This window comes from Heterocephalus glaber, unplaced genomic scaffold, assembly GCF_053883595.1.
Source record: "Heterocephalus glaber isolate CG9 unplaced genomic scaffold, H.glaber_assembly_v1.0 deba00001543, whole genome shotgun sequence".
NCBI classification, from domain to species: domain Eukaryota; kingdom Metazoa; phylum Chordata; class Mammalia; order Rodentia; family Bathyergidae; genus Heterocephalus; species Heterocephalus glaber.
In genome coordinates, this window is record NW_028258336.1 from 8,881,775 (window position 1) to 8,895,787 (window position 14,013).

A 14,013-nucleotide genomic window follows, 5' to 3' on the forward strand; every position below is an offset into this window, starting at 1 on the left:
ACAAAGGTTAGTGGCCCACTGTCACATACTGATGGTCAGCAGACATCCTGACTAATAGTCACGACCACCCTGTGTGAATAGCCAGCACATTAACAGATTGTCCTATAGATAGCGGGCCCAGAACATTTACTTCTAGGGTAAACAAATGGCTGAGTAATAAACTTAGGAATCTTGTCCTGTTACAGATTGTGTCTCCTGTCCCAGAGCAAACACATTTTAACCATTAATTTGAGAGGCTAGGGGAATGGTGGATTTTAGCAAAATGGAGTCGCTTTGGTCTCACAGCTTCACTTCTGCTGTGTTCTCTTGGCTACATCCTAAGCCTTCCTGATTCACATAAAGAGAGAGATTAATTAATCCCTACACACACGCGTGCGCACACACACACACACTCTTATTTTGGTACTGAGAACTGAACTTAGGCCCTTCCCGCCGAGCTACATTCCCAGCCCTTCTTGTTTTTTATTTTTGAGACAAGGTCTCACTAAGTCACTAAATTGCCTGGTCTGGGCTTGAATTTGTGATTCTCCTGCCTCAGCTTCCCAGAGTGCTGCAATTATAGGCATGTATGATGCAGGGCTCTTATGTTTGTTTGTTTTGTTTTTTAAGTGAAGTTCTGAGTTGGTCTGTGAGGACTCCTGGACTCCCTGGCCATTGTTTTGGACCAAGCTTTTACACTAGGCACCAAAAGACTAGGCTAACAGTCAGAGTGGAATCACTTATCACCTCAGTAAGCTAAAACTAATCTGAAAGGTCAGGACTAGAGAGACAGTCAAATTTCCAATAAAGTGAATTTCAACTGACATGGTAAATGAAGTTCCTTCTACCCTAAGCCTTACATTACAAAGGTAACAAGGTAAGCTGGTGTTAACCAATCAGTTATTTTCTATTCTTCTGTCTCCTTGTACCCACTCTATAAAGAAAGAAACTTTAAAATGATCAATTTGCTTTTTGTTGTTTTTTTTCTACTTTCTTCATCCCTTTTCTGAAACTCGAATAAACTTCCTCTGTTTGGCTCACTGTAACACTTATTCTGATTTATGGAATGAAGTGTGCCTCACTCTAGATGAAAAAAAAAAGCCAACTAAGACCTTCAAACTATAGCATGCATGAACTCTGGGTTCAATTCCCAGCACCAACCGACCTACCACCCCCCAAAAATACCCCTTAAACTAAGTTGTAATTTTGTCATTTGACAATGAGTAACAACGAGATGAAAAAAAATGGAAAGAGTTTTGGAGAAGTGTTTGCAAGATGAGACAAGTTCTAGAGACTGAACATTGTTCAACTCAAGAGAGTTCACATTGTTGAACTGACACCTTTCCTCCCCTCCCCTCCGCTCCCCTCCCTTCTCCTCCCTCTCCTCTCCTTTCCTTCTGTTGGGACACTTTCACATAGCTTCATCATTATATGTACTTATTTTTTTTCTTGAGATAGGATCTTGCTATGTTGCCCAGGCAGGCCTTAAATTCGTCGGCTCAAGTAAACTTCCCATCTGTCTCAGTCCCCTGAGCAATTGGGACTACAGATGCACCATGCCTATCTTTGTATATACTTTTAAAGAAATATTCAAATCACTCTCTGGACTCCTAGCTCTCATTGGTAAATGTCCCCATCCCTCACACATTACCTGTACCACTTGTAGCGCCTACAGTCCTACCTGCTGCCCCCTTACCATCACCACTGCTCCCCATCAAATCCTTTCCATGATGGGACAGAGCATCTTATGCCACATCTTATGGTGGCAAAGGAGTAGTTCTTTTGGCTAAAGAGAGAGTGACAGTAAACTCTGTGCTCAGACACCTCTCTCTCCTCATCCTCTGCTCCTGCCTCCAAAGATCCAAATAAATTTCTAGCTCTTCCCTTTTCCCAGAGATCTCCACCCTACTTGTGAAGGCTTTTGAAGTCTGTTTGCTTACTGGCTTTGTGTTCCCTTCCTTGTGTTCCTACTCTCACTATCAACTCCAATCTCACCATTGTGTTTCTCTATTAGATATAAAAGAAGAAATGTAGGGGGGCTGGGATGGAGCATTTAGGAAAGAGTTTACCAATTATATCTCTTATTGTCTCTAGAACTCTTTAGATAACTATGAAATGGGTGTGTCCTTGCTCAGCGACAGGAAGTGACAGTGCCATTTTAAAGCCACCACCCTAGAACATGCTACTTGCCAGCACTCTGCTGCAAAGAGTCTTTTATCTGGAATGCTAGCAAGCACTCTTGCCCCGGCCAGTCTTCTCTCTATTATCCAATATTCATTTTAAAGATATGGATCTAATTATGCTTCTCTCTTCTTTATGCCCCTTGATGGCTTCTCATTGTATTGAGGGAAAAAAAAGACTGAAACCATTGCCCTGACCTCAGGGCCCTGTGGAGTCAACATCTGTCCAACCTTCCAGCCACAGTTGCTGTTCCTTTGGCCTTTTGGTTTCTAGAATGTTCCAAGTTTCTCTTGTGCCTGTGTATGGAACCTACTCGACAGACTTGCTGCCTCCACATCACTCCCTCAAGATGCCCCCATACACATAACTCTCTTCCTGTGTCCTGAGGATCTCCTACCCATTTTTTAGGTATTAGATATCAGCTCATATTTTCTGAGATGTTTCCTTCCAGCAACTGAGAAAGATTCCCTGTTAGATACCTAGAACTTAGTATGCCTAGTTTTAGAGCACCTGACACTATTTTTAGTTAATTATTTGTATGATCACCAGATTTACATTTGTCTTCCCTACTAAGACACTAAGTATCTGGGTGTGGTGACACATACCTATAATCCCAGCATTCTGAGAGGCTGAGACAGCCTGGGCAACATAGTGACTTAGAGAGACTCTCAGAAAATGAAAGACAAAGTAAAAGGACTGTGGATATAGCTCAGTGAAAAGGCCCTAGGTCCAATTCCCAGTACAGAGAGAGAGAGAGAGAGACAGACAGACAGACAGACAGACAGACAGGCAGACACAAAGAGACTGTAAACATTACAAAGCCCAAGACTGTGTACATGTCTTTCTTAAAATTCTATGCCCTGTTAGCATAACCCTCCATGGAGTAAGGATTCAAAATATATTTTCTAGGTATAAATTCCCAATGATGAATATAACTGTACTGTATACCTAAAATGTACCAATAAACTTAATAAAAAATATATTTCTGAGTCAATATAGAAACACAAAGGGAAGATGTGAGTCTTTTTTTTTTTTTTTTTTTTTTTAATATCACCCTGGATTTAGTGTTGAGGAGGATCATAACACGCTTCCTTATTTTTCCCTGGTGCCATTTGTAACTTCTAATCCAATACTGGAGCCAGGAATATAGAGATAACTTTATTGTTATTACTAAAGAGGAATGACATGAAAAGTAGCTACCATTTGGTACTAAATACCTGGGGCATCTTCTCTAAGAGCTTTGATTCCAGGTCTTGAGCACACAATATACAAAATGAGCTTGAAACCTTGTTACTGCAGGACTGAGGACTACTCAAAGACCAATTGAGACAGCAAAAAGACACAAGAGCTGATTTCAGAGAGAAGAATGATAGTAATGGATCATAATTCATTAAATACGCAGCTAAAGCAGGAATAATAATGATATTCAGAAAACATGCATGGGGGCCAGGGAAGGAAAGCTCTTCCTATAAGAGAATGCCTACCTAAAAATTCAGAAGCAATAATTGGAAAATCAGTATTTGCAGCCACCATTGAACTAATTGATTCATGTGAAGATTAGAAAAAAATCATTGGGTGAAAATTCATTGGGGAACAAGATACTCATTTGCTCTCACAGGATCACTCTTGGTTACTCAGTACTGTATAGAGAAAAAGAGGTATCTTTACATGGAGAGACCTGATGGGCACCACTCTAACCAAGGGATTAAACTTAGCAACAGAGATAATGACCAAACTGACCTTCTACTCTTCCTGATGTAATGCAGATGGAAGTACAGCATTGGCATAGTATTCTTGCTGAATGTTTAACATTAATCATAAGGAACCATCATTATGAGATGTTCTATGATAAAGATAGTCTGAATTTTTCAATTTGGTAAAGTCTAGTGTGACGGTTAATCATGCTATGTCAATTTGAATGGATTCAGAAATGTCTAGCAGACTAGTAAAGCACAATTCAGGGTGTGTCTGTAGCTGACTGACGTGTCGGCCAGCAAACGGAAGGGAAGACCCACACCAGTTATGGCTTGCACCAACAAATAAGCTTGTGACTAGATAGAATAAAAAGGGAAAGAAGAAGGAAGTGTGGCTGTTTTGAAGCATTCCCATTTTCTTGAGGGGGTGTGGCCTTTGCTGCTGTCCCTTTTGGACAATGGTCTCCAGTTTCTTCAGCCTTGCAACAGAGGCTGGAATCGACAACTCTCCAGTGAGCTTCCAGGCCCCCAGTCTCGAACTGGACTTACATGTTTGATCCCTCTTGCTCTGTAGCTTCTGGCTTCTTGGATTGAGCAACTACTGGATCTTGCAGCTCTCCGGCATCCAGATGGCCACTGTGGACTCTCCCATTTCCAATCCTGCAAGCCACCTGATAAATCCACTTGCACAATTATACCTACATTTTCTTTTGATTTTGTTCCTCTAGAGAACCCTAACTACATCTAGTGAAAAGGAGGAAGATTATTCAAGATTATGGAGAATAAAGAAACAAGTTAACCAAATGAAGTGGGTAATCCTTACAATAAATATAAGGGGAAATTTGAGGTTAATTGGAGAAATATATGGATCATATATCAGGTATTATTATTGATGTCATTTTGTTTGTTTGCAGTTCTGGGGATTAAACCCAGGACCTAGAGCCTGTTACTCAAGTGCTCTACAACTGAGCCACACCTTTAGCCCTAAGTAATATTATTGTTTATCAATGTTAAACTATAAATGTAAAGATGGTATTGTGATTAAGTAGAAAAGTGCCTTTGTTCTTGAAAGATATCTGTTGAGACATGGTTTCAGCCAGATAAAAAACCAAAGCAAAAAAACAGAGGAAGTAATATATGCATGTGAAGGAGAGAGGGAGAGAGAGAAAATAATATAAATCTTATTGGGTTATGCTTTGAATGTTTTTTACAGGTTTGGGATTTTTCCAAATTAAAAAGTTGGGCAAGTAGATGTTAGGAGAAGATGGACAGGGCTGTGATTAAGTCTTCCCATCTGCTGACACTTCCTCTTACCTAAGTTAAACAAATTTGCTGTTATAGTCACACCTGGACAACAAAAGACTTCTCCCACTTCTCACTTCCTGCTTCTCTCACAGCCCTCCGCACACAAAATTTATGGCTCAGAATCCAGGAACAAGAACTGGTAGATTGTTCAGGCAGGAAGATATCACCAGGAGCCCAGAAGGCTCTGAGCCACGCTTGCCTAGTTTTACCTCCTAAAGTCCCTACTTAGAGAAGTTGCAGGGCCGGAAATATCTCTTTAGGACACTAGTTCTCAAACTAGATTGTATATCAGAATTGCTTGGGGATCCAATGCCCAGGTCACACCCCAGAATAATAAGGTCACAATCTGTGGAGGTGGAAGGCGGACATCAGTAGGTCTGAAACTCCCCAGGTAATTCCAATGTGCAAATTTGAGAACCCCTCTCTAAAGAAGCTTCTCCATGTGGAAATATGAGTAAGAGAGGAATAGGTATTCTCAACATTAGGGGAAAGAAGAAAAGTAACACACCTGGGGCCCTCACATTCAGAAAGAAAAATGTCATTTAAGGCTCATACGATAGAGAGCCCTCACTGCTCCATTCATGCAGTCCCTACCCTGCTGAAGTCTCTATTCTTGGCCACAGGGATGACCTGTGGTTGCACATAGTGCGGAGAATTCCTCCTCTCATTTCCTAGCTGGTGGGGTTGGGGAAGAAGATACAGAGCTCCCTTGCTAGCCCCAGGCAAGGGAGAAAACGTAACAGTTCTCTGTGGTAGTGGTAGTCAATCATAATACCAGCAAAACAGTAAAATAGGGGTATAGAAAGCTCAATAGACTTTTTGTTGGGGGTGTTGGGAATCTTTCTGTCATGGCTAATATTTCCAGATTATATAGAAAGCATGTGTTCTGAGTTCAAAAAATTACTAACATATGAATGTTGAGAATATAATACATTGGTATCTGGAACTTTTCTGTTCCACTAGCTTATTTGTCTATCTTTACATCAGTACCACACTCTCTTGATTACCTAGTGTTGTAATAAACCTTGAAATCTGATACTGTTAGTCCCCCAACTTTATCACTTTCAAAGTTGTTTTGGCTATTCTAGATCTTTTTGGATTTCCTTATAAATTTTAATGTTAGTTTATCATTTTCTACAAAAAGCCTGGTGAGATTTTGATTGGCATTACATAGAATCAATAAATCAAATTTTGGAGAAATGACATCTTTGTTACATGAATCTCCTAGTACATGGACATTATGTATCTTCTTATTTATTTTTGTCTGAAAGTTTTTATCAGTGTATTATAATTTCAGTGTATAAATCTTATACATCTTCCATAATTTTTATTAATAGATATTTTGGTGTTTTGATACTATTGAAAATGACATTTCATAAATTTAGTTTCTGATGATTAATTGATAATATTTGAAAGAACAGTTGATTTATGTTTATTGATCTTATATCCTGCTGTCTTGTAAAACTTATTAGTTCTGGTAGCTATTTTATAGATGTCATAGGATTCTTACACAGGCAATCATGTTGTCTGCAAATAAAGACAGCTTTATTTCCAATCTAGAAAACAGATTTTTCTTTTTATACCCTGGCTGGAACCTTTACTACAATGTTGAGTAACACCGGGGCACACACAGGGCGTAGCTCTGTGGTAGAGCATGTGCTTAGCATATGCAGGCCCTGGGTTCAATCACATCATTAAAAAAAGGAAAAAATATGAAAAGAGACATCTTTGCCTTGTTGCTGGTCTTAGAAAACATTCAGTCTTTTGGCATTAATTATAATGTTAACTGTAGAATTTTCATAAATTCTAATTACAGTGATCTCAGTTGCCGAACAGCTCCAACCTAGAACTTTCCACTACTCGAACAGCAAAGTTTGGAAAAAACTGCCCCATGTTCATAACTTTGCTCAATAGTTGAACAGAAAATCCGGCTTGAAGAAATCTCTACAGACAGAGTGAGTCACACATTATGTGTTGCTGCAGATATGCAGGGTCACGCTTCAGGCTAAGTGCCTCTCTCACCCAGACAACATATAGTGGTTGCATTACTGTGTTAAAACATTTGTCACTGTGCTTTTTTGTGTGTGTGTGTGCTTTATTTGAGTAAAAATATAAACACAGCTCCAAAGAAAGTTAGTGACACCAGCAGTAATGCTAAGAGGAAAACTGTGAGGATCACGATAGAGTAAAAGAAAGAAATCATTGGGAAATTTGTTAAAGTCCTAGAAAAATGAATTTTATAAGTCTAATTTTTTGGTCTCAGAACTGATTATTTGCTTTTTCTTTATTTCTTATGGGAAAAATCTGTTCAGTTCTCAAACTTTTTGGTGTTTGAACATGAATTTGGAATGAACTGAGTTCAGCAACCACATTATCACTGTACTGCATATTAGGTTGAGGAAGTTCCTGTCTAATCCCAAGTTTCTTGAGGCTTTTTTTGTTTTTTGCTTATTGTTTTCAGCTCTATTTTGTAAGTCAAAAATGGATCTTGTTACATGCTCTATCTCTACCTTTATCTTTAAAAAACTTTTAAAATAGAATTTTCAAATGTAGTAAGTGTAGACAGCATAGTAATAATGATTCCTCATGTGTCTATCATCCAACTTCAACAATTATCACTTCATCAACAATCTTGTTTTATTTCTGTCCCCACCCGTATCCATTCTCCCATATTACTTTTAAGCATATCTTAGCTATTATGCCATTTAAACCATATTCTCAAAATATATATCTACAACTATGGTTCCTAGCATGTGGTCCCTAAAACTTCTGCTTCACAATCATCTGGAAACTTGTTAGAAATGGAAATTCTCAGGACCCAACAAAGTACTTCTGAATCAGAAACTCTGGGAATAGGGTCCAATAAATTGTGTCTTAAGTCCTCCAGGTGATTCTGATGCAAGACCTAGAGCCACTGCCCTAAAAGATTAAGAAGTCCTTTTAAAGACAGCTATTATGCAATTATCACACCTAAAATTTTTAACTATAACTTCTGATTATTTTGAAACAGCTATTCAGTCTTCCAACTTTTAATTGTATCATAATTATTTTGAACATTTTTTAGTTTTTAAAAATTATTTTTACAGTTCATTGACTCCTGATCTAAATAATGTCCAGACACTGATTAGCTTCATTCTTTTAAGGATTCCCCCAGCACCATCCACCCTCCCTCTTCTTCACAATTGCAAACCCCTGATCCTTTAAAGTTTCTCACATTCCAAAATTTGCTGGGTACAAGAGCCCTTAATCTTAGCCTTCTTTCCTCACATTTCCTATAAATGGATAGTTGGAGCATAACAATGAAGCATGGCCAAGTTGAAGCTCTTTTTTTTTTTATTTTTTGGCACCTGAGATCAAACTCAGGTCCTTGCGCTTGTGAGGCAGGCAGCAGAACCACTGAGTTACATCCCCGGCCCTTGAAGCTTTTTTTTTTTTTTTTTTTGCAAGAAACGTTAGTAGATAGAGTTGTAGTCCTTGTCTCTTTAAAAGATCCTTGTTCTGGATCTTCCCTGTGGCTCCATAGTCACTCTAGTACTATATATTTTCTTCTAACTGAGTTGGAAGACCTGGGTCTTGTGGTCTTTATTAACATTGGTTTACCATTTCTGGTAACTTCAGGTTCAACCACAGAGGAACAAACAGGCAAGAGCTGCTGTCTCCAAGGGTGCTACCTGGTCTCTAGGATGCTTCCTGGCAGGGTCTATAGAACTGCACCTCTAGCCCTCAGTATGTCTTAATCTTGGCATTTCTCTGGCTCCCAAAATGAACTACTTTCAGGAGATCTGGAGTCAGTCACTGACAAGTTTGAGATAGGTTTGAGAGCAATTTGTCAACTCTGCCAAGCTGCACGCCCTTCTAATGCTTCGCTGGAACTGCAGTCAAACATCTGCTCTGCTGCTTAATTCCAGGAGCAAGCCGATCTGAGAGTTTTCAGAGAAAGCTAGAAAAGAAAATGCAGTCAAACAGGTTTCCATGTCTAGAAAGTCTTCTTTACTTTTAAATAAAAGGAGGAAACCCACAAATGGCATATCTAGTCAAGGCTAACGCTGATGTCTCGTTCCTAAGTAAAACCCCTTTGTCTTCTCTCCCTACACTTTTCAAAGTTGGTTTTAGGGTTACAATTCAGCTGGACTAAATTCCTGGTGATTTGTGACTTGAGACCTATTTCTTCTTTGGTCTAGGGTAACCTCTTTTTTGCTTCTCTTTTTTCTTACATAGTAAAAGACTTGTTCCCATCCCCAGGAGAGGTTTTCTTAGGTGCTGGTCATGCTCTGCTCCCTGTACTTGTATGGCTGGATTTAGGGCCCAGGGTGCTCCAATTATACCATGGAACTGGTGGAGCTGGTCTGGTCTTGTCTTGTATGTATATATGCATGTATGTATTTGCAGTACTAGGGACTGAGCCAAGAGGTGATCTACCACTGGGCTGCATCCTTGGACGTAAAAAAAAACTTTAAAAAGAAATTTGAAACATCATCTTGTTAAATTGCCCAGGCTGTCCTCAACCTTTTGATCTTCCTGGCTCAGCCTTCCAAGTAGCTGGGATTACGGGGGTGCATCACCATGCCCAGCAGAGTTTTGTTTCCTGATCTGGATGTTGGTTACAAGGATGTATTTAGGTTGTGAAAATTCACTGAGTCACATAGAGATGATCTGTGCACTTTCCTCTGTATAGTTGTGCACTGCATGATGTTTCAGGCAGTCACAGACTGTATTCTGTACCATGGTAATTATAATCCCGTAAGACTATAAAGGAGCTGAACCATTCTTCTTTCCTAGTGACACGTTTGCCATTGTGATTGTGTTAACAGTTGGCTCCAGCATTCAGTGTATTATTGTGCAGATTTTAGCCTAGGAGTGACAGATAGGCTATGTCATGTAGCCTGGCTGTGTAGCAGGCTGTCATATCTCAGTTTCTGGAAATACTCTATCAGGTTCACACAGTGACAAAATTGCTTAATAAGACATTTTTCAGAATATTTCCCTGTTGTTAAGCAATGTATACTGAAATGTCTTATAATCTAATAAGAAATGAGAAATGAACCTAATAACAAATGTACTTTGTTATAGGGATATTAATAAAGGGGGAGGTTTTACCTGGGTGGCAACAGGGGCTACATGGAAAATTGCTCTATCTTCCCCTCAATTTTTCTGCAATCTTAAAACTGCTCTGAAAAGGTCTTTTTAAAATGTATTTTATTTTTACCACAGAGGGTTTATCAGATTCAGTGTTTTATACAGTTAAATAATAAGCAAGTATTTGAACTGTCAGTGAAATGTTTGAATATTATCAAAAAGAAGAAAAAGAGAGGAGGGAGGGAAGAAGGAAAGGAAGGAAGAAAGGAAGGAAGGAAAAGAAATCGTGTTAGGAACAAACAAAATTAAAATATCTCATATAAAGTCATCATTCTTGCTAAAGACAGAAGCTTAAAATGACTTTGCTTTTTATATGTGAGCAAATGTCAGTTACTTGGGTCTGAAAGGAAATAAGAGGAGCAGTGTTGGAAGGAACATAATGGCCACTGTTGCCTTTGTTAGGCCTTCAAGATAGCCCAACACACACAGACACCCTACCTAACCCCAGCTGACAGACCTTTCTTGTTCCCCAGCTGCTTTTGTCTCACAATCTCAATTCCACCCTGTTTCTGTCTTAGGGATGCTGACCACTCTTCCCTTTCTGATTCTGAGCTCCTATGTTTGTGGTCCATGGGCCCAGGCTCCCCAGGATCTTCTTGCAGGATCATGTTATTGCCAGGAATAGAAAATTCTCTATTAAACATCTTTCCCAACAGGAAGCAAGCCCTGCCCTGGGTTCTATACTACTTACACGCGATGCCTGTAGTAGTGTGTTACAAAAGTTCTGTACAAGTCAGTCAGGATGGTAAATATTTTGGTTTAAGAAAAGAGATGGAGAGGTCCACTGGTTTGTTTTTTTTTCTATTTTCTTCTTTTGAAGTCCTCATTTATCTGTCGGGCTTCAATTTCCCTAGCCATACTCTTACCTGTTAATCTATTATTTTCAACCATGGGTCATGTCTATTTGGATGTGTCACTGTCAATAAAATGCTCATGTCCAAATGTAACCAGCACTGCAAAACAGGAGTTTAAAACTTAGTGTTTGTTTTGTTTTGTTTTAGAGACAAGAGGCTTCTTGAAGCCTAAGGGATAGACAACTTTCTCCACCTCTCTTTACCTTGGTTGAATAAACAGAATATGCCGATGATGATACCCGAAAATCTGGAACCCAGTTTCCTTTTTATAAGAAAGGGGACCATTGGCTGGGGATTTAGCTCAGTGGTTTCACCGCCTGCTGCACAAGCATAAGGACCCGAGTTCGATCCCCGGCACCAAAAAAAAAAAGAAAGGGGACCATGAACTGAAGATGGCTAAAAGTGATAAAGCCAGTGTAGAGATTGGCATTATCTCTGTGTTTGCCCCCTCCCTTCAGTTCTTACTATAAAAGACTTTCTGTGCCTGTGGTGAGATGGTGATTTAAGGCAAATAGGACCCTCCATCTCCTCACAGGTAGCTTTGAATAAAAGTCCTTTTTCCTTTTTACTCAAGCACATGGCCTTCTTTGATTTGCTCAGTGATGAGCAGATGGTCCTGAGAGTGTGAGCATAACCAGCCAGTAACACAAATTCCAACTTCTTCTCCCTTTGGCATTTAGGAAGTATAGGTCCAATGACTCCAGTGAATTTTCAAATACCAGTATAGCATAATATTTTCCCTATGACATGTGCAGGCATGAAAAGTAGAGAATAGCAAAGTCATTTTACACTGGGGATTCCAGGTGTTTAGCTAAAATCACAAACTGGATTATATTCTCTTACACCCTGGTTGCAAGGTTGGAATTTCAAGTTTCTATTTCATTAACATTAGGAATCTGCACATGTCACAGATCTCCGAAAGTGCTATCAAATAATCAAAGCCATAAATCAGCTATGCAATCTAGGTACCTTTGGATGGAAAAATTAAAAAAACTGAACATAATCTAGCACTAAGCTACATTCCCAGCCTAGGTCACATTTTCTTCATCTATTCATCCACTGATGGACACTTAGGTTGATTCTATGTCTTGGCTGTTGTGCATAGTGCTGCAATATATATGGGAGTACACACATCTCATTTACATTCTGATTTCAATTCCTTTGGATATGTATTCTGTAATGAGCTTGCTAGATCATACAGCTATTTCTAATTTTCTTTTCTTTTCCTTCTTTTCCTCTTCTTCCTCCTTTATCCACCTTCTTCCTCTTCCCTTCCTCCTCCTCTTGCTCTTCTTCCTCCTCTCCTCCCCACCCTCAAAACAGGGTCTTTTTATGTTGCCCAGGCTGGTCTGGAACTTGTGTTCAAGTGATCTTCTTGCCTCAGCCTCCCAAATAGCTGGGACTGCAGGCGTGTACTCTCATGCCTGGCCTGCCTGCCTTTCTTTCTTTCTTTCTTTCTTTCTTTCTTTCTCTTTCTTTCTTTCTTTCCTTCTTTCTTTCTTTCTTTCTTTCCTTCCTTCTTTCTTTGTTTTTCCTTCCTTCCTTCCTTCTTTCCTTCCTTTCTTTTGGTACGGGGATTGAACTCAGGTACCAAAGCATAATGGGACCTTTTGGTTTCAAGGCAGATGACAGAACCACTGAGCTAAATCCTGGGCCCCAGAATCCCATGCTGTTTTTTTTTTGTTTTGTTTTGTTTTTGGCACCAGGGATCAAACTCGGGACCTTGTTCTTGCAAGGCAGGCAGCAGAACCGCTGAGCTAAATCCCTAGCCCCCTATTTCTATTTTTTTGAGGAACTTCTATACTACTTTCCATAATGGCTGAACTAATTTCCATTCCTACCAATAGCATATAAGAGTTCCCCTTTTTCTGCAGACTTGCCAGCATTATTTCTTGTCTTTTTGATAATAGCAATTCTAACTGGGTGAAGTGATATCTCACTGTGCTTTTTTACTTATATTTCCCTGATGATTAGTGATGGTGAACATTTTTCATTATATTTCTTGGCTACTTGTGTATTTTTTTAAAGAAATGTCTAATTAGATCATTTGTTAACCTTTCAATTAGATTGTCTTTCATTTTGTTTTGTTGGTTGTTTTTTGGTTTTTTTGCTGTCAAGTCTTCATGTATTCTTGCTATTAACTCCTTGTCAGATGAATAGTTTATAAATATTTTCTCCTGTTCTATAGCTTGTCTCTTAACTCTGTTGATTTTTTTCTGCAAGGGTATTTTTGATGAGTTTAACATTTAAATGGATAGACTTTTGAGTAAAGCAGATTGTTCTTGCCAATATAGTTGGGCCTCACTCAAGGCCTGGCTGAAACATCAGGCTGACTCTCCCTGAAGAAGAGCCTGGGACACTGTTTTGTTTTGTTTTGTTTTTCCTGTCTTTGGATTTAAACCAACACCCTTCCTAGTCTTGAACTTGTTGCCCTTCAGACTGGACCAATACCACCAGCTCTGGTTCTCAGGCCTTTGGGCCATGACCGCAGCTACACCATGAGGTTCCCTGGGCTTTCAGTGTTCCAGATACAGATCATGGATTGGACTTTTAGCCTCCATAATCATAGGAGCCAGTTCCTTATAATCTCTCTCTTCTCATCAAATCAGCATCTCCCCTCCATCAGCCTTTCCCTTCACTGTTCCCCTTTTCTTTCCAGCACTGATATGTTACATACATTTTTATGTACTATGATTGGCTTATCATCTCTTCTTCTACTTAGGATGTCAGCTCCCAGAAAGAGGGACCTTGTGTCATCTACTGTATTATCCCACTGAGTGGAACAGTACTTGGGACATAGGAAGCACTCATACCATACCTGCTGAATCACTGACAAATCCCCTATTGCTTCATGGTATTTATTT

General features: G+C 39.4%; 1 protein-coding gene across 1 annotated transcript in view; it reads left to right on the top strand.

Moving 5' to 3' along the window:
- Positions 1 to 6,978: 6,978 nt before the first annotated feature.
- The window catches only part of Depdc1b (DEP domain containing 1B), a 96,575-nt gene continuing 89,540 nt past the window's right edge, over positions 6,979 to 14,013 (top strand). The window contains exon 1 of the mRNA XM_087189587.1: positions 6,979 to 7,114. The gene's annotated coding sequence lies outside the window, so the exon portion shown is untranslated. The remainder of the gene's footprint in view (positions 7,115 to 14,013) is intronic.